This window comes from Danio rerio, chromosome 14 (genome assembly GCF_052040795.2).
Source record: "Danio rerio strain M-AB ecotype USA chromosome 14, GRCz13ab, whole genome shotgun sequence".
Classification (NCBI taxonomy): domain Eukaryota; kingdom Metazoa; phylum Chordata; class Actinopteri; order Cypriniformes; family Danionidae; genus Danio; species Danio rerio.
Genome location: NC_141034.1, coordinates 44,444,420 through 44,468,768, shown reverse-complemented (window position 1 = coordinate 44,468,768; position 24,349 = coordinate 44,444,420). Strand labels below are relative to the sequence as shown.

At 36.9% G+C, this 24,349-nt stretch overlaps 1 long non-coding RNA gene across 1 annotated transcript; it reads right to left on the bottom strand.

The window, feature by feature from the left end:
- Positions 1-22,028, bottom strand: LOC147840887 (uncharacterized). Its single transcript, XR_015507999.1, has 4 exons — positions 21,896-22,028; positions 12,874-13,008; positions 11,717-11,823; positions 1-136 (listed from the first exon to the last, which is right to left on the bottom strand). It is a non-coding gene; the product is annotated as an uncharacterized LOC147840887 (long non-coding RNA).
- Between the last annotated feature and the right edge of the window lie 2,321 nt (positions 22,029-24,349).

Below are 24,349 nucleotides of genomic sequence, written 5' to 3'. Positions count from 1 at the left end.
GGCATGACCATTTCTCCTCTGGCCAAACGTCTTGTGCAAAGCTGCAGTCTAGGAGGCTGGAGAATGCTGGATGTCCATTGTGAGAAGCTGCAGGTGTGTATAGGTCACCGATGGGTCTTCAGGCTGGCCCACGAGACTAAATGAGGAACCATGTCAAAATAAAATAATTGCAACATGAAAAATGCCTAAAGTTTCAGTGATGTTTTCTGGAATGGAATACGAAAATAGAACTCAGTACAACAGCGTGTAAAGTAAACAGTTCACTCATTTATTTTATTTTCGGCTTAGTCCCTTTATTATTCTGGGGTTGCCACAGCAGAATGAACCGCCAACGTATCCAGCATATGTTTTAGGCAGCAGATGCCCTTCCAGCTGCAACCTATCACTGGGGAATAAAATAAACAGTACACACTGTAAAAATCCTGGTTGCCTTACATTTTTAAGCTGAATCAAATTAACCTAATGAGTTTATTGAACTTATGTTAAACTGGGTTAAAACTGCTTGTGTAACTTATGGGGCTCTATTTTAACGGTCTAGGCGCTCTAACACGCTCTGCCCCAGGGAGCACGGTCTAACAGGGTTGAGCTTATTATCTTAATGAGCTATAGGTGTGTTTTGAGAATAAACCAATCAGAGTCTCATCTGCCTAAAAACGTATGACTAAAAAACTGCCTGAAAAGATATGCTGTAGGGACTAATTGATCGTATGATTTTTTTACAGTGCAGTAACATTTATTTAAAAATGGATTCTGGAAAAAAAAATACAATACAACAAAAGAATACGTTTTTTCTGTGTTTAAAACCATCTCTATTCACACTAAAAAAAAAAAAAAAAAGCTCAAATCACTGTATTATCCCATATAGAAAGATGATACATGGAAATATATGCAAATTACAAAAACATTGGGATTTACATATATAAATTATGTCAAATACGCAACATACTGAATATTTCTAAATATTGGAATAATGACAGTTTCATTTTTTTTTTAAATAATTGGAATTTCAAATATGTAAATATGTTAAAATATATTAGATATACTGTATATGTTCTTATATTGTGGCTCAGTGGTTAGCACTGTTGCCTCACAGCAAGAAGCTCGCTGGTTCAAGTCCTGACTAGGCCAGTATTTCTGTGTGGAGATTGCATGTTCTCCATGTGTTTTCCCATGTGCTCCTGTTTCCCCCAGAGTCCAAGAACATGCGCTATAGGTGAAATGAATAAACTAAATTGGCTATATTGTATGTGTGTATCTGAGTGTGTATGCCATTGAATATGTGAATATATGTTTTGAATAACATTTTTACATGGTTTGAAATATATCTTGCATTGGGCATTGATTATTCCTCCAGTTTATTTATATTTTTATTTGGTTGGAAAAGGTGACTTTTATTAACATTTTAATAGTCTAAAATTATATACTCTATGAGTTGATGTATATTACAGTACAAAAACCTTGTAATAAGCTGCTGTTATTTTACAACACTGTTATTTTCTCTATAAATTATTTCTTGCACATTATTTCAAACTACTAAAATTCCAATAAAAGTTACCTTGTTTAACTGCAAGTTGAATTTTCAACATTAAAATTCAACAAAGCAGGTCCCATAATGTAGTTCACAACTGTGAATAAACAGAAAACATTTTAATTAACAAAGAAACTGTTAATTAACAGATTTTTTTTCAGTGCATATGACATATTTTATATATGTGAAAATACAAATATGAGTTTGTCAAATATGTCATTTGCATACATTGCCACATATAAGATTTCTATGTGAGACACATAGCAGGCCTGTGATTGAAGATTTCACAAAAACTGTTCAAAAGTTCCTCCAGGTTGGAGGAAAGTCCTTATCCTAGGTGGACGAGTTAAAGTATCTTGGGGTTTTGGGATGGGGAAGGATGGAACGTGAGACAGACAGGCGGATCAGTGAAGCATCAACAATAATGCGGTCTATGTACCGGCCCGTTGTGGTAAAGAAGGAGCTGAGCCGAAAGGCAAAGCTCTCAATTTATTGTTCAATCTACATTCCTACCAAAAGGACAAGATCTCGGATACAAGTGGCCAAAATGGGTTTCCTTCGCAGTGTGGCAGGGTGCACCCTTATAGATAGGGTGAGGAGCTCTGTCACCCTGGAGGAGTTCAGAGTAAAACCGCTGCTCCTCCACACTGAGAGAAGTCAGCTGAGGTGGCTCTGGCATCCGTTTCAGATGCCTTCTAGACGCCTACCTAGGGAGGTGTTCCAGGTATGTCCCACCAGAAGGGTGTCTCAGGAAAGACCCATGACACGCTGGAGAGACTATGTCTCTTGGCTGGCCTAGGAGAACCCCTGGATCCACCGGAGGAGCTGGAAAAAGTGTCTAAGGAGAGGGAAGTCTGGGATTCTCTTCTAAGACTGCTGCCCCCGCAACCCGGAAAAGTGGATAAAAATGAATGAAGAATGAATGAATGATTCAAACGTTTGCATTTATTTTCAGCCCTACTTTCAGCCCTAAAATGCATTTGTCATTGTTATGAATGACCAAAACAGTGCTGTGTAAATGCTTCCCAAAATTGCATTTTCAAATGTATAAATCATTAATCCTTCAAAACCAATTTTCACACACCCCTGGACGGAAAATCAAACCGTAAAGAAAAAAAGCTATGCTTTTAAATAAACCCAGATAAGTCTAGCCGTAGCCTTATTATAAAGCCCATCAAAAAGTGATCAAGTGACAGCGCTGTTCCAAGTTCAGTATCCGAGTGTCTAATTAACTAAATGCGAGGCGTTTCTGGACTGACTATCACATGCTTCCTGGAGGCTGCGATGCATTGCGCTGACCTGATTTGATTGCGCAGGTCTATAATGAGCGTCTTAATGCCCCACATACATGCTACTTCGCTCCCCAGCTCAGGTCCTGCAGCGGGGCAGCTCACAAATGCAGCTTTTCCACACATCTGCAATCACGCTGACAGCACATGCTTGATGAGGGTACGACTAACAACCTTCCTCTTGCTGATATTCAAAGGTTAATTTGTTTCCATTAATGATTAAAGGGTGTCCCATTACCTTAACACGGCTTCTGCGTGTTTGGTAAATGTTAATTAAGAGGGCTAATTCAGAGTCCTGTCGGGGATGCGGCGGAAAAAGGAGACGTGAGGGGGTTTCTGGGACCCCCTCTCTGTCAAAAGAACAAAAGCAAATGTCTCTCAAGTCTCCGTCTATAGTGAAACAGTATTGTCTGATATCAGTCTGTGAATCTTGCCCTGAGATCTGAATGACAATGGTTGAGTAAGTATCATTGTGTATGACTCTTTAAGCCCACTAGCTGGCATTGTGCTCATTCACATTCATTTTGCTAATGAGGCAGTGCAGGGATGGCCTATGCATCTGGCCGGTGTGGCCTTGATTCACTACAGTGCGATAAACGCAGAGATTCCTCGTGTTTTGATGACAGAGGAATTCACGTTGAACTTCAACAGGCAGATTGCTATTGAAAGCACTGCAGACTGTAGTAATGTTGCAGACTGTGAGATGATACCATACACAAATGCAGAGAGGAACCAGTTTATGAGTGCAGAAAGAAAGTTCTAGCCTGCATAGCAAGCAATTGCTTTTTGCTGGTCCTGTCATTACACCTGAGAGTTTTTCCTTTTAAAAGTGGAGAGAAAAAACAAAACAAATAAAGACAGTTGCTAGTGTTTTTCTACTGATACCAGTGTTAACTGGAGACAGCAAAAGTGAGAGACACATGAGCAACTGCTAATGATGACGGTCTAGTGCCAAAGTGTAAGACCTCTTTCGATCAATCAGTTTTTTGTTTTTTTTTCTGTTAAGGAACCAAATTGTGGAATGATTAACCTGTATGCCTAAAATTAGAAAGTAATATAAATATTTTTGTAGTGTTCTTTAAAAGTGGTTTAAAAACAAAACAGCAGTGTTTGCACAAATAGTTTGTTTGTTTGATCATGCTGTGTTTGCTTTTGCCCTACAGCAATTCTATATAAAGAATTATAGTGTTGTATATGTAGACAGGTGTTTAGAATTAGCAAGTCTGCTAAAAAACCTAAACAAATGCATTTGGTTATCCAGTGTTTTGTGATGTCCAAATGAAATAAATAAATAAATAATAGGGAAAATTCTGGTCAATTTTTAATAAATAGAGCTGTCAATCAAAATGTTTAATAATAATAACAACGACAACAACAACAACATTTATAATAATAATAATAATAATAATAATAATAACTAGTGTCTTAGTATTGGATGCGAATATTTACTGCGTAAACAAATCTGGCAGTTCATTTCACTTTGGCGACCACTGATAAATAAGAGACTAAGCTGAAAGAAAATGAAATAATGACTGAATAATAATAATTTATGTACTTCACATTAGGGTTGTATGATTTACCGGTACTTACGCAGCACCGCGATACCATGACTCCAAAATACTGGTGGTGCCTCTGTAGTTTTTAACTGTAGTAAAGTCATTAACAGTTCTAAAATAGTCAAAGTTGCATGTGGAAGAGTCACTTAAATGGTTGCACGTTTGTGACGTCAAATAAGCAATAACCAATCAACAGACCATTTATTTTCATTTTAACAGTCTGCATTAAGGCTGCAAAACTCTGTATCAGTCATGACATCAATCATATCAGTCATGATATCAGTCATTTACAGCAATAACATCAAACAGTCACAGTATATACAAATAAAACAGAAAATACCAGTACAAACAAAAAATATTAAGTTTTCAATAATAAGGGAATTATGAATTAAATTTAAGTATTATTAGTATTATAGTATTTCTGATAATTTGCTTAGAGTTGGTATATTGCTTTAGATTTAATTTATGAATTAATACAGTATCATGATACTTCGGCTGGTATAGTACAGGGGCGTAAATTTACTTTATTGTGACAACCCTCCTTCACCTTTTGTAACTAGAAGGACAAAATTGACAAAATCTGAACTTCCAGTGAACAGTTAATATAATCTTTTTCAATTTTATACGGTTCCTATTACAGCATTGATGTTCTAATTTATATAAAATATAATCAGTTAAATAGACTTAAGCATTAATTTAGTTGTTTAAGCGTAAAACGTGATAAAAAGCTGTGTACACACATGTGCTGTCAGAATCAGCAGGCGAGCGCAGACACTCCATTGAAAATACTGGATTAAAATTCATTAATTCATTCATTCATTTTCTTTTCGGCCTAGTCCCTTTATTAATCTGGGCTAACCACAGCGGAATGAACCGCCAACCTATCCAGCATATGTTTTACGCAGCGGATGCTCTTCCAGCAGCAACCCATCACTGGGAAACACCCATAGACTCTCATTCACATACATACACTACAGACAATTTAGCCTACCCAATTCACCTGTACTGCATGTCTTTGGACTTGTGGGGGAAACCGGAGCACCCGGAGGAAACCAATGCGAACACGGGGCGAACAAGCAAACTCCACACAGAAATGTTAACTCAGCCGAAGCTTGAACCAGCCACCTTTTTGCTGTGAGGTGACAGCACTACCTACTAAGCCACCGTATCGCCGACGGGGATAAAATCAATTTTCAAATTTTAAAGACATGGTGTGGAAAAATGCGATTTAATGCAGTGCTTCTTGCATTTCCTAAGACCCACTTTATATAGTATATCAATCAGGCAGTAAAGATTGTTGATTTTTAAAGAAAACAGACCTAAAACGTGCTGATTTTGTAATTGCATACTGTTCACTGGAAGCGTTTGACCCAGGTTACTGAACAATTAAAAGTCCCTCTGCATATACCCTATTATACTGTTTACACATTCACGAATGGAATCAAACAACTTTAAGAAAACACAAAAATGTATTGTCAGTTTATAAGAATACAATAATAGTATTGTTTGTAAAAAATAAAAAAATAAAAAAATAAATACTTGCACTTTGAAACCCATTTTCAAAATGATGAATTCTAAACATCCCAAATGGCTTTGTCATGTAAATGAACAGCCGAAATGCATTGAATATTTTCACCTTTTAGTAGAAAACCCTGTTGTGAAAAATGTACTGACAAGCAGATTGACGCATGCGAATGTTTTGTTTGTTGTCAAAGTAACAAAGAAAAAAGGTGTAAAAGGCTTCATCCTCTTCTGGAAAGGGCGCCTGGAACAAAAGCTTATTTTCATTTAAAGACATGCGCACAAACGCACATTAAATAATATGTGCAGTATTTCAAGATAAAACTTTACAGACACACTCTAAGTGTGCCTGAGACTATAGTACGACCTCTTGAAACGTTCTGTGTCATTATTAAAAACTGCTGTACTTTCTTTAGTATAACACACAGAAAATATCTCTTTTTTTGAAATGAAAAAAATAAATCAGAACTGTCTGACGGCCCAGGAGAAAAAAAAAAAAGTCATGGGAGCGGTTTGTTCTATTTTTAATCAGAAAAAGCAAAAGCTGTCTCTGTCTGTCAATCACTTCACACTTACAGGTTTGCTGGAATGAGTGTTGTGAGGTAGGTTATGTGGTTAAAGATAGCATTAATGACATGAATTCCTGAATATGAAAGATGAAAAACTCTCTCACTGCGTGCGTGTGCGTGTGTGTATGTGTATGTGTGTGTGTGTTCAGGTACATATATGTGGTTCACAGGGATACAAAGCAGTAGAATGACATAGGTATGACTTCGTTAGACTCTATAAAGGTGGTGGACAATGAAACTGAAACACTGGTCAACTAATTGTTAAATTGTTAAATTTGACCAGCCAAGTGGTTAAATCTTTATTGATTGCACATTCCACCAGTAAAGCACATGTGGCAGAGTGTCACCAGGCAGAGTGTGCAGGTTTTATTATCGGAGTAAAAGCACAGTTTAGATTAAATTATTGCAATGCACACAACATTATGGGTCAAACATCAGAGTTTAAAAGAGGAGAAACTGTTGGGCTGGCGCATCTGTGACAAAGACAGCAAGTCTTTGTATCAAGAGCAATAGTAAGGTCAACATACCACCAAGAAAGATCAAAAAGAATATTTGAACCATTGAAAAAAAACAATAAAAAAAAACATTTGATTCATTTTAAAGTTGATCACCGGCCACTTTGTTAGGTACACCAGTCAAACTGTTAACACAAATTTCTAATCAGCCAATCACATGGCAGCAAAGCAATGCATTTAGGCATGTAGACATGGTCAAGACGATCTGCTGGAGTTCAAACCGACCATCAGAATAGAGAAGAAAGCTGATTTCTGTGACTTTGAATGTGACATTGTTGTTGGTGCGAGACAGGCTGGTCTGGGTATTTTAGAAACTGCTGATCTACTTGGACTTTCACGCACAACCATTTCTAAGGTTTACAGAAAATGGTCCGAATAAGATAAAAACATCCAGTGAGCGTCCGTGCTGTAGGCACATTTCAAATGTTTTACAGTGTGCTCAGCCTGATGGTTTGTCCATTCATACGCATTTTTACCATCACATGATCTCTTTTAACAAAATTACATGACCTTTTTAATGCGCATGCTAGAGTTTGTGCGGTAAAAGTGTTTCCATCGCAGTTCATGCGCATCTTTTCTTATCGAATAAAAAGTTTATCTTATTCAGTTGTGCGCATATGCAAAATGTGTGATGCATGATGCATGCGTGATGCTATCATGTCAATATGGACCAAAATCTCTGAGGAATATTTCCGATATCTTGTTAAATCTATGCACAAAGTATTAAGGCAGTCCTAAAGGCAAAAGTGGGTCCAATCCGGTACTACTAATGTGTACCTAATAAAGTGGCCGCCAAAAAATTTTGTTACTTGAAAAAAAAACTTTGCATTATTCTTTTATTCTTATCAAGTAAATCATTATCTTAGTAAAAAAAAAAATGCTAATATTAAATGATATATAATAAACATATACATATAATAAATGACTTGGGTTTTGTCAGTAGCCATGACTGCCTGTCTGTTCTTTTGAAAAAAAAAAAATTAAATAATATAGATGGAGGTGGCAACCTTGTAATTCACACACTGAATACACTTTTTTTATTAACTGCAGATAGATGGATGGATGGATGGATGGATGGATGGATGGACGGAAAGACAGATGGATGATACTGGAATGTCTACTTTAACTTTCAGGTCAACTTCCAGGTCAACTAATACAGTGCAACAGGGTTCTACATTAAATTCACATAAACTCAAAAAAAAAAAAAAAAATGCAAGGCTATACTCTAAATTACCTTAGTAGACCCTTCTTTAATCACAGGTGCAAAGTAAGCACTCACAGTTGTTTTTCCTCCGACAAGCCAAATGTTTTTCTTTGCCTCCTCTGTCTCTCCCTATAGAGGCAATCCTGTCAGAACAGAACACCAATGAGACAGCGGCAAACCAAACAGGGTGGTGACAATAAACAAAAGCAACCATCAGGTCAGAAGACAAAACCGGTGACAAACAACAACAAAAACAAAACAATGCTGTGCTTATATGCAGGGAATCCATTGAAATTCCATTCAAAGATTTGATGGCTTGGGTACAATGTAAAAAAGAAAGAGAGGAACGACAGCATGGTCCACAAGCGTGGGACTCAGCGTTACCCTCCACTGAATTACAAAGCTCAGTTCCTTCCTGTGATCAGTCAGCCTTTGGCAAAACTGGCACGGCTTTTTCCTGCGCTGGGCCCTGGGCATTCTGCCATCATACAAAACTTCCTTTGAACCAAACAGCTGTGGGCAGCAGGATTGATATAATATTTAATGTATTAATTACATACACAGAGAAAAGGGGCATAGTTAGACAGCCTGTCTTTCATGCAAGCAGATGAGCCAGGCGTGTACGTTTAATTTATGAGCTCCTACATCTCTGTCTGTTGAACTTTGCATTTCCTGATAGGCTTCTCGATAGGAAGTACTTTTTATATCCTCAAGGACAGATTGGAAATTAAACAATGATATGGACATACATTCGTGCACATTTGTAGCGTACACAACAGATTTATTCAACGCATTGTGTCCTTTCAAACAAGTCCAGGCTTCAGCTCCCTCTGTATTCTCCTGATGCATGTCCTTGATGTCACTGCACTCATTTGTTTTTCTCATGTTGCAGCCTCTGCCAGCAAACATACATCAAATTCCATGCGTACATATTACCTGTCTCGTTCCAACACAGAACATTCACTCACTCCACAGGGTCACATACTGTACACAACACATACAGAAATGATGCTTCAAATCGCTCTAATAGTCCACATCAGATGAAGAGCTGAACAATATATACAATGCGTCTCAATTGTTCTACTTTTGGGGTAGAAATGTACTTACAAAAAAAAAGGAAAGGAGACATTTTAACTTACAACACAAGAAAGAGGGAAACAAATAATAAAAATAAATTAATAACCATAATAATACTGCAGAAAGGAATGTTAGGCAAGGCTAAGGAAAAGGGCTGTGGCGTTCTCTTTGCCAAAAAGGAAGAGAAACTTTACCTGCACTAATGCACTGGGCTTGTTGCTGTCCAGTGCCTGTCAGTCTGACTGCCTGTGGGTGGGAAGTCCACATACAAAAAATGTGCAAGTATAATCTGTAGTTTAAGCCCTGGAGTTGTCAAAAGTGAGCTGGGTGATGCAAAACTTCTGCTGACAAATAAACAGGAAGATCTAGGTGGAAGCATCACGGTGAATGAGAACAAATTGTTTGTTTATCGTTTAGAAATTCACAACCAGTTAATAGAATGATTTCTGAAAGGTCATGTGACAATGGAGGCTGAAAATTCAGCTTTGAATAAAAGGAATAAATCTTTTATAAATATGTCATAGTATTCAACATAGGCTCATTGTGAAAATGTAGCCCTATATACGTTTCTGGAGATCACGATTTATGTAGCCAGAAGTATATATTGCTGCATTTAGTCTTTAAAACGAACACTACTGGGCAGTATGACGTAGTTTCATTTCATGCTTACAAGCTGACTGCTTATGTCCGTATGAATGGCTTTTCCTCTGTTACCAGTTTGTTCAGTAGCTCGTCGTGTACATCAGAGGAATTGACATGCAGAGAAGACTTGACCGCGATGACGAGGTTTGAGTCCGGCGAAGAACTTTTCCAGAAAGCAGGCAAGACAAAAACAAAAGGCAAAAAACAAACAAATAATAATAATAATAATAATAATAATAATAATAATAATAATAATAATAATAACAATAATAATAATAATAACAAGGTGAGAAAAATCTGAAAACGTGGTAAAAAAATCAGGGCTTTTCTTTTTCTGGATTGCTTTTTTTAAACGCTGTTGGTTAGATTTAGGGAAGTGGGTGGGCCCTGGTTAACTGGTGCTTTTGAAAACACTATTGGTTAAGTTTAGGGAAGAAGGAGGGTGAGTCAGCCGATCGGTCAGTCAGTCAGTCAGTCAGTCAGTCGACAGCAGCCTCTAGTGGATTTATGCAAGAGCAGCAGGTGCGAATGGCACTCGTAACAGAAATTTGATCTCTCAAAAAGCGTACACAGGTGTATTTTTAAAAAGAAAAACATACCTCCTGGGACATATTTGTCGTTCTCCAGAGATGTATATAGGGGTACATTTTCTCAATGAGCCTGGGTTGACCTTATTACAATTTTTATTTCAATTTTGATCAAACGGTGAGGAGAAAAGTCTTTATTTGAAACATTTAAAAAAATATTTAGAATATTTAGAATAAAGAGTCACTTAATGGTTGAGTCTGATTGGTTAATGTACATAGAATAAAAGCTAAAAATCATGATAAATGTCTTGAAATAGACCATCTGAGGGTTGACACGGTGACTCAGTGGTTAGTACTGTCACCTCACAGCAAGAAGGTCGCTGGATTGAACCCAGGCTGGGTCAGTTGGCGTTTCTGTGTGGAGTTTGTATGTTCTCCCGGTGTTGTCATGCATGGGTCATGTGGTATAGGCGAATTGAATAAGCAAAATTGGCTGAATAAGCTAAATTGGCTGGTTTATCAGTACTGGTTTCCAACTGGAAGGGCATCGGGTGTGTAAACCATTTGCTGTATAGCTTGGTGGTTCATTCTGCTGTGGTGACCCCTGATAAATAAAGGGACTAAGCCGAAGGCAAATGAATAAACCATCTGAACAATGTCTTGATGTGGCAACCAGTGCAATAAGTATTCCCAGTCCACTGAATTATTGTTCACTTCTCATTGTTGCCACAATATCTATAAGGTGTGTGCTACTTGACAATTCAGCAGCCTATCACCAATTACTCCTCACTTCACATTCACAACATGCTTCACTTCATATCACAAGCATCTCTACAACATTTTGGGAAGGTTCAGTCATCATATGAGAACTATGAGAAAAACATTAAAATTTAACACCACAAAGCCAAGCGCAGCACAGACACAAGCTTGACTCCACCTTGCATCATTTCTCCTATTCTACCCATGATTTCCCAACCCTTTTCTACCATTCCTATCAATAAAAGCAGCAAAAAGCCAAACAATGTTAAAGATGAAGAAAAGAGGCAATGCACAGTTCAGACCAATAACAGACTCTTCCATTATAATAATTTTGTTCTTTGAGGTGACAGAAGAAGAAAAAAAAATCCAGCAGATTTCATTTTTGCTTCACACTGTTTCTCAACACATACACACACTTACTTTCTATATAAATATATAGATATAGAGCTGCTCACTGGCAACAAGTTCTTCCAAATAACAGAAAGATGCTGTTGCTTAGCAACTGCTGTGAGGCAGGCATGGCTTGTACCTGCTCCTTAAGGCAGACTCCATCTTGTGTGGTTCTCTTACATCTAATTGGTCAGGTGGGTAAAGACTGAGCATGTGAATCACCGCCTTTCCCATTGCAGTCAAGGTCTGTAAATGACAGGTAGCGCAGACATTATTTTAGCATTCTGTCTGTAGAAATGTGCACAAATACACTGCTACTGGCGTGAATAAAAAATGACACAATAAAATATGGAAGGCATTTATCTCCCAGTAGAGAGCTTCATAAATCCAGCGCCTAAAAGTTTCTTGCGCTCAACAATACATCAAATTTGGCTGGCCATCAATCCTGATGTTTAAGAAATTAATAACTGCATAAATTATGTTGTACGCTCTACACGGGCTACAGACGACATTGTGACGTTTGATTTACTGTAATAATCTCAGCTGAGGAGAAAGTCAGGTTAACGAGACATTGACAAGAGAACACAATCATGTTGTAACAGAATGAATATATATATATATATATATATATATATATATATATATATATATATATATATATATATATATATATATATATATATATATATATTATACATATACAGTTGAAGTCAGAATTATTAGCCCTCGTTTTTTTTTTCCCCCAATTTCTGTTTAACGCAGAGAAGATTTTTTCAGCACATTTCTAAACATAATAGTTTTTAATAACTCATTTCTAATAACTGATTTATTTATTTTTTTGCCATGATGACAGTAAATAATATTTGACTAGATATTTTTCAAGACACTTCTATACAGCTTAAAGTGACATTTAAAGGCTTAACTAGGTTATTTAGGGTAACTAGGCAGGTTAGGGTAATTCTGCAAGTTATTGTATAATGATGGTTTGTTCTGTAGACTATTGAGAAAAAATATAGCTTAAAGAGGCTAATAATATAGCTTAAAGAGCCAAAATAAAACAAATAAGACTTTCTCCAGAAGAAAAAAATATTATCAGACATACTGTGAAAATGTCCTTGCTCTGTTAAACATCATTAAAATCAAAGGGGGCTAATAATTCTCACTTCAACTGCATATTTCACAGATTTAAAGCTATTTTGGAATAATGTTTGCTTTCGATAATTCATTTTCTCAAAACACAGCTCAGCCTCATGCATTTTCATCAGAAGGAAGGCTTCAGATTTTCATGATCCTCACCCCCTTCCCTCTGGACATCCCAGATTGAAAACGTATCTCCAATTTTAATATGGTTTCTGGCGGAGAATGCGACTGCCCTTTAATTTCTCTGCCCTTCTTCCATCCGCTCCTGTGGTCTTCTCAAATCATTCTTAGCTGGAGAAGACAAAGATCTATCAGTGTAAAACAGTTTGTCCTTACAAAGGAGAAGACACAGGAGTCAAGACCACAACTTTGAGGTCATGTGACAGACTAATTACTCCAGTTTGTCACAATTATAATGCATTTTCACTTCAGAAATAAGAAATAATAATAAAAAAAAATTATATATATATATATATATATATATATATATATATATATATATATATATATATATATATATATATATATATATATATATATATATTTTTTAGCTGTGTTTTTTATTTGGTCGTATTTTGTGATTTATTTAAACATCAACTGTGTTTCATGCGGCTGAAATTGTGAACTTTTGGAAATAGGTTGCAAAGTGCACATTAATTACCCTATTCAGATGGTAATTGTTTCTCAGCGGGACGTAAAGGATTTTCTCCATTTGCAGGGAGTATTTTAGTGACACTATAGTTGTATCAACCCAAAATTATTATTTTTTTCTCTCATGAGCTGATTCTTTTTAAACACCAAGGTTGTGTGGTGATTTTAATTGGGATGCAAATCCGCATCTCTACGTTTTTGAGATTGATCAAAAATTAATTTTGTAAATTCCTTTTTGACCACTGAAACACAAAAATATTCACAATTTCAGCTCCATGAAACACAGTTGATGCTTCAATAAATGACCAAATACGACCAAATAGTTAGAATGTTTAACTTTTTTTTCGGAAGTAAAAATGGACACTTGTATTACCAAAGTGTTAGAAATGTAGTGCCCGTGTATTTATTTATTTTTCAAATTATTATAAGGGATGCTCCGATCAGGATTTTTGCAGCTGATATCGAGAACCAATACCTTGTCATGGAGATTGGCCAATACCAAGTACCGGTTCAAATTCTTCAAGCTTTTTCCCTCTAAGGATGATACTTAATAAAATAAAATGCACACAAAAAATGGGTAAGAAAAATGACTAACAAAGTAATTTAGAAACATTGCCAATGATGAAAAGAAAATTCAACACGTCTCAATGAAGTTTGTAGCACATATTTGATGCATAAGAAGTTAAAATGCACACCTATAAATCCATTACTTCTTTACTAAAAGGAAATAGGTCCATAAACTATTGTTAATGCAATAAGTATATTATGATAAGTTAAATATATTAAATATTCAAGTAAAAAAAAATATATATATATATATTTATATTTACAACCAAGTTTTAATAAACTTGCAATATTGTTGAAAACACTGAACTTTCAGTTCTGATATGCAAAAAGATTTCAGTTCATATTTGTCCTCTACTTGTAAACTCAAAAACAAACAATTGTGATCAGTTTATGAGATCGATCGTAGCAACCCTAATTATTATCATTGACTGCAAAAGCCGACTTTATTTTTTATGTGTTACAGCACAATGTAACCGGTTGTTGTCGTGATGATTGTGTCAGCACTGATGCCGACGCCCTGCCCACATAAATGCCCTCTCCGCTGTCGCCACTGGCTCGCATGGTTCAGGATTGGTAGAGCAACGCATCGATGAATTTGCTCTTCAGTGTTTGAACTCTCAGTAATGATTAAATCACACTGAACTGAGCTAAACTGAACTGAACTGAACTTAAACACTAAAAACTGAACTACACTGTTCCAGTTACTATGACCGTTTATGTGAAGCTGCTTTGACACAATCTACATTGTAAAAGCGCTATACAAATAAAGCTGAATTGAATTGAATTGAATAAATCTGGGTTCAAAGGGTTACAAAATCAGACACCCAAAGCAAATATATCTTCATCTGAAAGCAGACATTTAATCACTGAAGAGCTATAAAGATTTTTCAGTATCACTTTAGTATAGGGACCAATTCTCACTATTAACTATTTGCCTATTACGTGCCTATTACTAAGATAATAACTGCTTATTAGTACTTTTAAACATTATTACATGTTCTGCATGATCTTGTTCTGCATCCCTAATCCTACTCCATACATAAACCCTAAATCACCAATCATCTAAACTACCTTAATACAGTAACTAATTATAAGCAGAAAATTCAGAGCTTACAAAGCTTAAAGTCATAGCTAATGGTTTGTTAATAGCCAGAAATGTACCTTAAAATAAAGTGACTTTATTTATTTATTTATTTTTTACATTTACAGGCATTCACATGAGAAACAACTGCAATGCGTACAGGGCTTTTGTCTCCATGTAATCCACAAAATCAAGATTTTACATTTACATTTAGTCATTTGGTGGATGATTTTGTCCAATCGAGGAGACATTCAGAAAATCAACACGAAGAGGCAGTACACACAGGAAGTGCTAATTATAAAAAGGAACTGCAAGTGCTCAGAGAATTAAGTGCTGGAGTAAGAGAGTGTTTAGTTTTTTTGATTGTTTTTTGAGAGAGGAGTGAAGATTTTGTCAAGTGAAGGTGTGAAGGGAGTAAAGGTTTCTCAAGTCCACTTAACAGTGAGAAGCACACTTTTCACATTTTGTAAAAAAGGTGATGCCATCCTCATATAGCAGTCATATGTGTTTATTAGGGATGCTGCAATCGATCAACCAGAGATCGGTATCGGCCAATAATCGCATTTTATGACTCGATCGCTACTCGCCAATCTGGCCGATCTCATGAACCAATCGCTGGTGTTGTTTACAGGTTTACACGTAGAGGAAGGGACGCCTGTGAATTTGATAAAATACCCTGGAAATCATGGAGACGACTGTAAATTAGCAAAAGAACTGATCGCCAGAGGCTGAGATGTTATGTGTTTTTGACATTATTGCAAGTTCTCTAAAACCTAGCTAAAAAATTATAATAATAAAATAAAATAAAATATTTTTAACTTGAAAATTTTATAATATACCTTTGTGTAATATACTTATTGCAATAAACAAATATGTATTCATAGGCGTGCATTTTAACTTCTTATGCATCAAATATGCGTTCCAAACTTTTTAAAAATCTATTTGATCTATTATTTTCTGTAAAGCTATTTCTGACCATGACATGTCCACACTAAATGGTTATAAGAGACATGTTTAAGGAATTATATGCAACTGCTTTAATGTATTCTCTTAGGTAAAGAAAGATCTCCACTTAATCTCCTAGTGGCCACATTCGTGGACAGCACATTTTAGCTCATGTTTTACGTTTTATATTTTGTTACAGACGTACAGTGTCATCCTGCCACTGTTTTGCAGCATGTGTCCCAAACACTATTTTAACTGTCCAAAATGGGCAAAAAAAAATTGTTTATTGATAGTCAAAACATATTGAAAAAATATATGTGTATGTGTTATTAATGCATTAAAAACAGTCAGAAAAAAAACTGCTGTGTTCAAGGCAGAAATAAAGAGTTTTTTTATTCTACTACACAAAGGTGACTTTATTGGGTTTTATGGAAATTCAGACCACAAGTCCACACATATGGACATCACTTTTCTCTAAAAGTACATCATATCAAAAGATGATGCCTGGGTTTTATTCTTATTAGGTTCCAATAAGCCCAAATAGCAAAGAGGGAAATAAAAAAATGCAAGTAAAAAAACAGCTTGGGCTTTAAGTATCATATTTAGAGGGAAAATGTGCTTTATGCAATATAAAGTTTGAAGCAACAAAATTGGTATTCGGTATCAGCCGATCACCATAATAAGGTATCGGTACTCTGTATAGGCTGCAAAAATCCTGGTAGGAGCATCCCTAGTGTTCAGTCTACATGTGTAAGTACTTGACAACCAAATTAGCACTGAAATACTTCAGGACTCTATGTGTGTAGTGTTTAAATAACACTACAAAATTTACAATATTATTATTAAAATTATTTTCCTTCACTTTGTCAATTGGTGAAGTTTTTTTTTCCTTGCCATTGTCACCACCAGCTTGTTTGGATTGAGACTTGTGGAGCTGCGCTTTGGTGGATTTGCTCTTCAGTGTGTAAACTTTCAGCAGTGAAACTTAAACCACACTGAACTGAACTAAACTGAACTTCAACTCTGAAATCTGGACTTTACTGGAACTATGATAAGCTGCTTTGACATAATCTATATTGTGAAAAGCGTTTTATAAATAAACAGAAATTGAATTGAATTAAAAATAGCATTGCCAGTCACTGGCCTGGCATGCAAAATACACTATTTTAGTCATGAATGCAGTTAGAACTAGGTTGGAACTATTTTTGTGTAGTTCTGAAATATAAAATACAGCAAAAAAAAAAAAAAAAAAAAAACACTATTATGAAACAGATTTAATTTAAAGAGCTGTTTCTATTATCATATTTTATTAAAATATAACAACAACCCCTGTGACAGTAAATAATTCATTTTTGCTGATTTGTTGCACAAGAAACAAGACACATTTCTTATTCAAATGTTGCAAACATCTGTGCTGCTTTATTTGTTATACGTATTTAAAAAGAAGATTCAAAAGAAGATAACTTATCTGAACATTTGCAACATTACAAATGTCATTACTGTCACAACGGATCAAAAGTATTCATTTCTCCCTAACCCCAAACTTTTGAAAGGCACTGTTGCAAATTGTTCAACAAGCTGTGTCAGAAAATGTTCTTAATATTCAGATGTAAACAGCATAGCCATTTAAAAATCTCACTGAACTCTGAAATCTTATTCAATATTCATTAATGTGAATGCTCCCTAACTACAATCCTCTCTCTCCTTCACTGCTGGGCCCAAGCTGATCAATAATTCAGCACTATATGGGTGCACTGACAGCCAAGCAACATGTTCCAATACGCTTTTTTCCTGACCTTAAGAAATCACCTACAAAAACAGTACAACAATATACTAGAAAACCTTTTTTTTTTTTCTTAGTGCAGTGCAGTGCATGCATTATACATTTCCTCAAATATGTGGAATTAATCACACAAAAAACAAACATGTATCTATTTACCGTCTCTGTACACAAAATTAACATGCTAATGAAACATAAGACTCTCCTTTGCCCCTTTAAAAATGCTTCTTTCACACACATGTGCACATACACACACACAGACAAATGCAGCGGTGATGAAGCCCAAGGAAGACTGTTTTATTTTCAGGTGCTGCAGTGATTGTGTGGGTCATCTGTTGAGTCTGGCTCAATGTCAGCCCCTCCAGGAGAAAAGAGGAGACTCAGGCAGAGCTGAGCATGGTGGCTGATCACTGACATCCCAGGCCGCATCTCACTCTCCTCTCCACAGGCAGCCAGAGAAAAACACCCCAGCATTCGTGATAAAAGAGGCATTCAGTCGAGAACACCAAAGACCTAATCGCCAAAAACAGCCTTGAGATTGCTCCTGATTCCAGAGGGTACAAAAAAAAATTGTGAGATAGAGGATTTCTGTACCCCGCGCTAATATTTTTTATTTATTTTCCTCTTGACACATCTCGAACAAGATTAAGATCCGATTCAATTAACTTTTATCTGGGTGAGGGAAAAAAAAAATCTTGGAAAAAGGGGAAAGAAAGAGATCATGGCTGCACTTCAACAAAGAGTTTCTCATACTGGGATCACAGTCATGTTTCTGTGTTGCAACAAAGTGGATTTACATTGCAAATCAAAAACCCAGATGGGGTCGATTTTGCATTTTAATGTGCTTCCTCTGGAGAGGAACTCTGCCACTCGGAGACGTTTTGGCTACCCTGGTCTGCTGTCTAAACAACAGCCGGTTCTGACCGTCTCTACGCACATACCGATGGCAAAATGGAAAGGAAATGGAAAGAAAGCACCATACAGACAGCAGAATTGCATGTTTACACATTTCAAAAGCTTCGAGCGCAGAACAATTGGAAAAGCCAGAGGATGCTTGCGCTTTATTTTTCCTTTCTATCGCCTTTTCATCCATTCACTTGAAACGCACATCATTTGACTGAAAAACACATATGAGGAACAATCAAAGAGAGATTCTGGTGAATCAATGTTTAAGGCTCATAGCAGGCTCCCAAACAGCTAATATATAAACGCAAGCATGAACCAGTCTCGCTTTTGAATAAGGCGCACTGTATTCAAACTATTGGAAGAAATTTGTTTGTAGAGTCATTGATTTTTTCTTCTCGCTTTTTTCTTGAGCCAACCTTGAAGGAGTCCACCAACAATCCCGGAGAGGGTGGTTTTGTTCATTCTGAATGCATCGCATTTTCAGCGGGTTCAAAGGTCTGTAGTGCATTGTCTTAAAATAACAGAGGAAGAAACATGTAGATAGCGGTTTTTGCGCAGTGCTCCGCAGCCGTGCGTATTATGCATTTAGATGAAAGCATCGTGAGGAGAAGAGAAAACGGGCGGCGTTCTAAACCATCGAAGGTGAGGAAGTTCATGCGCCAGGGCTAAACAGAGGAATAGACAATAAGAGTATGCTAATAACACTCGGCAAAACCCACCAGGCATCGCTTCTTCAAGTGCTGCCTTGCATGCAAAATTGTTGATTCAAGTGTTTTTAATTAGAGTCACAGTAAGAGGCGGATTTTTTAATTTCACATCAGGCTGCAGACGTCCACTTAGACATGGCTGCGCAGGTACGGACCCTTTCAGAGGGGATATTATTCTTCTAGCAGTGCTCCTTATGAGCACCTCATCACTATTTAAGAACTGCTGAAGAGGGCATGGTGAGTCTTTATTGCCTACATCCCGCTGTCATCTACGCATTTCTGCGGGTCATCGAGGCTGCACGGGGGAGCGTGATTAAAACACACGCTGCGGGTTATAGTGGTTCGCTCGCTGCCACGTTTTAAAAGAATCCTTAAGTGTTTGTGAATGATGAAACAATACGCGGTGTCTGTCGGAAACATTGGAAGAATGACAGGTTGTCAATTAAAGTTCTCGTAATCACCCCTGTCATTGAGCTGCCAGATTCTATTACAGCCCCTGCCAGGATGGCAGAGTTTTCATGTTCTTAATTGCACTGCTCATTTGAGGGGAGAAAAATAAAATGTTTTAAGCAGAACATTCCAGCTAATGCTTTAATTGTGTTTTTTATCTTGAGCATCTTAAAAAAAAAAAAAAAAAAAAAAAGACAGAGACAGACATCTTCTCCTGGGAGAGCCTCAGCTGGCAGTATCCTCGAGACTCTGTGACAGCAATAATGAATGACAGATGTGTCCATCGGATCAAAGATGCCCTAATTTATCTGATTCAAATCTCTCAGGACATGTAATATGCAGATGTGAAGGGAAACGAGCTGACTATCTCAATATAACTTTCTCCTGAAAATTAAGTGCAAAATGAAGTGGACGTGTCGATCTGCGCTTCACAGCATGTGCACTAAATAGAATTTGCTTGCAATTCATAAACAGTGCTGTAAAGTAGCTAATTACAAATACTTAAAATACATTAACTGAGTAGTTTTTCTCAGGAATTGTAATTTAGTAAGTAGTTTAAAAAAAATGTGTACTTTTACTTTCCCTTGACGACATTTTTAGTGCTGTATCAGTATTTTTACTCCACTAATTTCCTTCAATCTGCAGTCAATACTTTATTTTTTCTTGTCTTTAGGCATTGGCTAAAGTAGAAAGTCCTGCAATTCCTGTCCAATCAAATCACACATAGAAACTAAATCGTATCATACTTTATAAATGCAGCAAACCATTTGGAAGCATTAAAGCAGGGGTCACCAATCTCGGTCCTTGAGGGCCGGTGTCCCTGCAGGGTTTAGCTCCAGCTTGCCTCAACACACCTGCCTGGATGTTTCAAGTATACCAAGTAAGACCTTGATTAGCTTCTTCAGGTGTGTTTGATTAGAGTTGGAGTTAAAATCTGCAGGACACCGGCCCACCAGGAACAAGTTTGGTGACCACTGCATCAAAGTGTCCAAAAAGATGTTCTAAATCTTTCCACACAAAGACCAAGAGACTGTTTAAACAGCATATCACTGGTGTGAAGGTGGCGGATCACTAGCGGATGTTTACTGTTCACTCTCAGAAATAAAGGAACAAGAGCGGTCACTGGGGTGGTGCCTTTTCAAAAGGGACACATTTGTACTTAAAAGGTCCATATTAGTACCTCAAAGGTATATATTACTACCGAAGAAATTTCAAAACTTAAATACTTGTACTTTTTCAATATTAATATGTACTATCGGGCTAATAATATGAAACCTTTAGGTACGAATGTGTAACTTTTTCCAAAAGGTATCACCCCAGTGACAGCTCTTGTACCTCTGTTTCTGATAATTTCTGTCTGTCTGTCTGTCTGTCTGTCTATCTATCATTATATTTTTTTATCTATTGTTCTGTCTGCAGTTCTAATATTCCTTCTATCATTCTATCTATAGTTCTACTATCGTTCTATCTATAATTTTATGAATAGTTCTAATGTTCAATTCAATGCAATACATGTTTTTTTTCACAAAATGGATCGTCAAAGCAGCTTAACATAGTCTTAGTAAAGTCTAGTAAATGTTATGTCTGTCTGTCTGTCTGTCAGTGTATAAGTTCTTGAACAATGACTAAATATACTACAGAATGTTACATTTACACAAACACATACACACACACAAATTGCATTTTTCACAGAGCAACTTTTCACAGAGCAATACTCGATGCTCACTGCATTTGAGAACTTTTAAGAGGGCTAGTTTTTACTCCTATTTTGAGTAATATTTACAACAAACACCGTTACTCTACTACATTTTTGGAAAAAGTAACAGTACTTTTACTTGAATATGATTTTTTTAGTCCTCTTTTCACCAGTTCATGAATCAAAATTTTCCTTTTACAAATGTCTCTGTACAACATTTCAAGTAGCTTCAATTTAGCTATTTATCGTAAAAAAATAAATAAAAAATGACTTCAATTATGTCAAACAGATGTTTTTATATTCATGCAAGTGAAGAAGCAATCATCAGTACTAACATAGTTATTCCAGAACAGTAACACTGAGATGATTAACAACACACGTGGTGCATAACTCACCAAATTTCCTCTCTGAACTTCTGCAAGTGTGTGGACAGCCACAGCAGTGCTTTCTGGGTCACAGCCTAGCTGATCAATGAGCGTGGATAGAAATTTGGGACTTTGGAGACTGCAAATGTAAGCAGCTCTGACCCACTTACAGAGCCATGTGGGCAGTAAAAGGGCACTGAGATAATGAGAAACTGGACAGGCAGTGGCAAGGAACAGCATGCAGATGTAGGGTGGGAGATTGCCACTTGCTGACAGGTGCTCAGTCACTAGACAGGCAAATCATGGCCTGCGGTAATCTATGAATGGCACTTAATGAGCAAACGTCACTGGCATAAAGGCCACAACCTTTGGCTGTGAAAAAACAACATCTTGAATTGGAGACCAAATTCAAATCAGCTCACTGAAAACATTTAACATGCTTTACAACAAAAAATGCCAACCATTGAAGACTTCGAGGACAACACATACACTTAATACACTTCATTGAATGACCGATGCCATCACCTATATAACTACAGGTTAAGTATGCTTATATACAATAACATTGACTGTAAAAAGTGATTAGTTACTAGTTTATTAGTTCAGAGTATATGCAGGAATCAGAGAGTAAAATTTACTATCTTTTAAGCCCATTTTTAAGACTCTTTACATACATTAAGACCTCATTGCCACCTTCATGTGGTAACAATATGAACTAAATACTGAGTGTAAGAAACTAATCCTAAACAAAAACATTACAGACCCTTTTCACAAGACTGTTACGACGTTTTTAACAGTCATCATAATGTTAAATCCTTGAAAGTTTTTAATATTTAGATTTTTTTAAAACGTATGAACATTTATATGCATTTATGAATGTATTATATCTTCATTGTGTCAATTACAAAAAAAAAAATAAAATAAATAAATACTGCATATGTGAGGTGTTTCTAATGCAGCGTCTATAGGGGTAAGAGTAAATATTTGACGTTATTCTCTTCTCTGGCTGCCGTCATCAGTATCACACAATTTTTGTCCTTTTTCTGAAAGTCTTGATAACACCATCGGGGAGTTTTTCTTTCATTATTTGAGCAAATAGGATTGTAAAAAAATATTTGTTGTAATCTCCCATTCACTGCACTCTGAGATCGTACTCACACTAGGTACAGTTGCCTCGAACCGGGCCAAAGCACGGTTGTCCCCCCTCCCGTCTCCCCCGACGGCCCGCACTCACAACACAAATGGGCCTCGGCAGGCTTACGTCATCGCTGCTGCGCTGTTCAGTGAGAAGCGCTCTCTCACTTAGCAGCACAATGGAGATTTCTCTAGTTATATCGTTTCAGTCGGTTTGATATGCAGTGACATGCAGTCAAATATTTCGCCAAACAGTCCTTAGGGATGCGGTGACACGCAGTCAGATATTTCGCCGAACAGATCCGCCACTTTTGGTGCTCATAAACAATCATAAAGCTCTCGTGCTGCAGGAATGAGGAGGTCTGCTGAAGCCGCACAGCTGTCGTGAAGTGAGTTCTCGTCTTTAATAAACTACGGCAGTTTGCGATCACTGAACAGTAAGAATGATTAATAAATCCATATGAAACAGCCCCTTAAAAGTCACGTCTCACTTTCAGTTTCGGGCTTTGGCCCGTTTTGCACTCACACACAAGCGTACCGCTCCAAAGCCCAAGTGAACCGCGCTCAGGCACACCTCTTCCAACCGGGCCAGGGCCGGCCAAGTGAACCGTGCTTGAGCCCGATTCAGCGCACTCACACTTCTCAAACGATCCGGGAAACGGGCCTGGGCATGGTACGGATGGCATAGTGTGAGTAGGCCCTGAGTTTAACCAGCTGACAACTTCCACTGATGAGAAACCCGGAAATGTGAAATGGTCTATTCATCTATTGAATAAACATGCTAATCCAGCAAGTGGCGCCTACAGAACAGCAGGGATAATGGTGTTGCCTTGGTTACTGCAGTAAACAAAGCAGTGTGATGTCAAATCTAGCAAATTTAATCTATACAAAGTCAAGTTTATTTTTATAGTAATTCCTGTTTCAAAGCAACTTTACAAAAGCAGTTTTACAGTTACCATAACTTTATTAGTTGCAAATTACTTTAACTACAGGGTGTTTTTCCTTCACAAACATTAACATATAAAGTACATGCTTTACTTGCATTTAATGTTTTCTTTAAATAAGTATTGCTGTATGTTTAATTTGTTGCGAACAAAAACATATACCTGCCTTCTTTGACTGCATCTTGTATCTCAAAAATAAAAAAAAACAATGCTTGTAAAATGAATAAGGCTCAATCTCAATTCTATTTTTGTTGCCCTTTTCCTTGGCCCTTGAAACAGAATGTGAAGGGCTTCAAGATTTTCCCTTAAGAAATGGGAGCACCTGCACAAGTCATCGCCATCTCTTGCTTCATATGAGATCAGACGATCGCGACTGCTGTAGTTATTCCAGTTGCGTAATTTTTGG